The sequence below is a fragment of the Brassica oleracea genome, chromosome C9, assembly GCF_000695525.1.
Source record: "Brassica oleracea var. oleracea cultivar TO1000 chromosome C9, BOL, whole genome shotgun sequence".
NCBI lineage: Eukaryota > Viridiplantae > Streptophyta > Magnoliopsida > Brassicales > Brassicaceae > Brassica > Brassica oleracea.
Genome location: NC_027756.1, coordinates 16573473 through 16577242, shown reverse-complemented (window position 1 = coordinate 16577242; position 3770 = coordinate 16573473).

The following is a 3770-nucleotide window of genomic DNA, read 5'->3' as shown; positions in this document are numbered from 1 at the left end:
CTCCGTATGCCGATCCCATGATTCTCGAGGAGCTACATGACAAAGATGAACGGATTGGGGCATTGGAGGAGCAGAACACCACTATCCTTTCGGAGAATGCCACTATCCGTTCGGAGAATGCCACTATCCTTGCTGAGTTGGCATCCCAGAAGAAGTTCAACACCGAGATAATGCAGAAGCTAGATCGCTTGATTTCTTCGAGTTCATCTTAGTTTTTTCGGCTTTTTAAAACTTTTGGAATGTTTTTTTTTTCTATTTCGGTTTGTATGAATTTTAAACTTTCTGAATGTTTTTTTTTCTATTTCGGTTTGTATGAATTTAAATTATATAATATTATTAGTTTTAAATTTCTAATTTTTTTAATTTATTAATATAAAAAAATATATAAAATTGCAAAATCAATTCGTTTTTAAAATTTATATAATTCGGTATATTCCGACGGACAAATATCCGTTGGAATTTACCGACGAACCAATATTCGTCTGAATATTCCGACAGACAAATGTCTGTCGGTATATTCCGACGACCATTGTCCGTCGGAATATTCCGACGACCATTGTCCATCGGAATACACCAAGGAATCCACTACGTCGGAATTTTCCGAGGAACATTCTCCGTCGGTACATAGTTTTTCCGATGAACTCTGGTCTCGTGTGTCCGCATCGTAATATCGTCGGAAGTTCGTCAGAATTACGTTTCTCGGTATTCGTCAGAAAGTCGTCGGAATTTCTGACGAAATTCCGACGAATTTTTTTTTTCCGACAAAACGATACCGACGGACAGGTTCAGCTGTCTATTCCGACGAATTTCCGAAGATTTCGGCCATCAGAATCCCCCTGTTTTCTTGTAGTGCTCTTGTTCACAAGCACCAGGACCTTAAGCTACAACTTAAGCTTAGATCGAGTCTCGAACGTGGCTCTGATACCAATTCAAATCTCTAGAAACACAAAGAATTATAAGAACAACTTTTTTTATTAGCTTTAGAAACTACTCAAAACTAAAACTATCAATATGTTTCTCTTAGATCTTTTGGAACACCTCTCCATTAGACTTATATTTATATGAAAGACAATTCCCTTTAACATGTAGGATATGGAAAACACAAACCTAACCTAAATAGAAACTTCTTTTTCATATTTCTAGGTTTCGTTATTGTGTTTATCTTAACATATTAAACATCTAATAATATGTTAAGTTTTCACGGTCTTGGAATTATCCAACACAGAAACTACGTAGTTAATCAAGTTTTTATCATTAATGACATTTATATTGCTTCAGGTATGGGTTAGGTTTCAAGGGCTACATCGATTTTAGAAGCAGAATTGGATTTCTTATATGTTTTCCAACAGAGTTTGGTTTGAAGGTGGCAATAGTGAGATCACAAGAAAAGAATCATACAACTCGGAAGAGAATATCGAGCTTGGGAACCTTCTGTTTGATATAAAACACTGGATGTCTCTACTCTCTGAATGCTCCTTTGGACATGTCAATCGAGAGAAAAATCAGGGAGCGGATATTTTATCGAAGAAATATCAAGAATACTCATGTTTATCATGTATTTGATGTTCCGGCCGTTTGGCTAATTGACTATTTGAACACCCCTTTTACAGTTTAAATAATATATCCAGTTGATAAAAAAAACTTTGATTAACACGAGAATCTCTTACACATTCGAACAAAACACGGGCCACATGATTTTGGTCAAAACTCTATTTGGCAAATTTCCACTATGCTCTGATCCGAGATCAACGGTTCACATACAAAAACACGTTCATAAGGGCCACATGGTTTTGGTTAAAACTCTATTTGGTGAAATTCCACTATGCTTTGACAGTTTGACCCGAGATCCACGGTTCACATACACGAACATGTTCAATTGTTCATAGTGGCTAAGTACCTTACCCACTGACACCGTGTCGTTTACACGTATTAACATTTAAAGGAAAAAAAATAAAGCTGCTCAAAAAATTGGTAACGAATGAAAACATTCTGAAATGTTAACTTATAAGACTAATTTATCGTTTTCCTTAACAAAAATGCTATATTAAGACACTATAAACCATATCCATCAACGTACGATCTATCGAAAATCTACAGCCATATAATGTGGCGGAACCAGAAATTCATTTTACGGGGTTCATAAAATAACGTAAGGTGTCAATGGAGGCTTGAACCTTGGTTTTGGGGTGTCATAACAGAGAATATTGCCATTTTTGCTGCTTATTCTTTAGTAAATCTTATACAATTTTGTTTATTTATTGGTTTAATGGGTGTCATATACTAAAAGCTTAATGGATCCGCCTACATTCGCAAATCACAGCTGTTTATTATCACCACAAAGAAACGTGACAATGTTTTAAGAAAAAGAAACGTGACAATTACATTCATAAATGTTTTGGTAAAGTTCGGCCAAAGTCAGAAGCGCTTGCATGTCGAGTGGAAAGCAATTTCACAGTAAGAAGTGAGAGAAATGAAGAACATGATCAACAAGAGAGAGAGTAATGTTTGAATTTGAGAGAGAAAGAGAGAGATAATGAGAAAAATATTTTTCTTTTGTTTAATTGTGGATTTGAGTACAAGCATTTAAAGGTAAGTTGTCTCATACACAATATAATACAATATTCATTATTTAAGAAAAATATCTTCAAGAGTCTTTTTTTCTCTTCTTCTTCTCTTCAATAAGATACCTTATAAAGCTTTATAAAACCTTATAAGTCTCTAACTAACTTCTCAAGTCTGCCAGTTTGTTTCTCAAGTCTGACAGCTTGTTTCTCAAGCCTGACAGCTTGTTTCTGCTTCATGTCAACACTCTCCCTCAAGCTTGACCATATGGAACAAGTCAAGCTTGGAAGCCATGCAGTATTCCCTCATTAAAACCTCAACTAGGTAAAATCCTTTGGGAGAAAATCCAAGTCAAGGAAAAAGAGTAGAACACTTCATGACCGAGATATCAGTGGCATGAGAGGTCTATGAGTCCCAATTTTGGATGAATGAACTCACGGACTTTAGTGCTTCCTGCCTTGGTGAAGATATCAGCTAACTGATCTTCACTTCTAGTATAGCAGGGTAAAATGATCTTTTGCTCCACAGTTTGTCTCACCTTATGACAGTCAACTTCAATGTGTTTAGTCCTTTCATGGAATATTGAGTTTGATGCTATGTGGATAGCTGCATGGTTATCACAATGCATTGTGATTGGTGTTGTTGTTTCTATACCCAAGTCTCTTAGCAGGTTCCTGATCCAAATGAGTTCACTAGTTAGCTTCCTCATGGCCCTATACTCTGCCTCTGCACTTGAACATGATACCACCTTTTGCTTCTTGCTCTTCCATGTGACTAGGTTGCCTCCGATGAAAGTACAATAGCATGTTGTTGACCTCCTGTCTACTCTATCACCAGCCCAATATGCATCACAATATCCCACTATCTCTGTACTCTTATTGCAACCCATCCAAACACCTTGACCAGGAGCCTCTCTTAGATATCTCATGATCCTTTCCACCATATTCCAATGATGAACCTTTGGTGCTTGCATATGTTGACTAGCTTGATTCACAGCAAAACAGATGTCAGGTCTTGTAATGGTGAGATAGATTAGCTTCCCAACCATCCTTCTATAGAGCTTGAAATCGCCAAATGGAGTATCCTCAAACTCCCCCTCACGCAAGACTTTGTACCCTTCTTCAAGTGGTGTCTTAGCTACTCTTCCTCCAAGCTTTCCTGCCTCATTTAAAAGATCAAGTGTGTACTTTCTTTGAGATAAGAAAAAC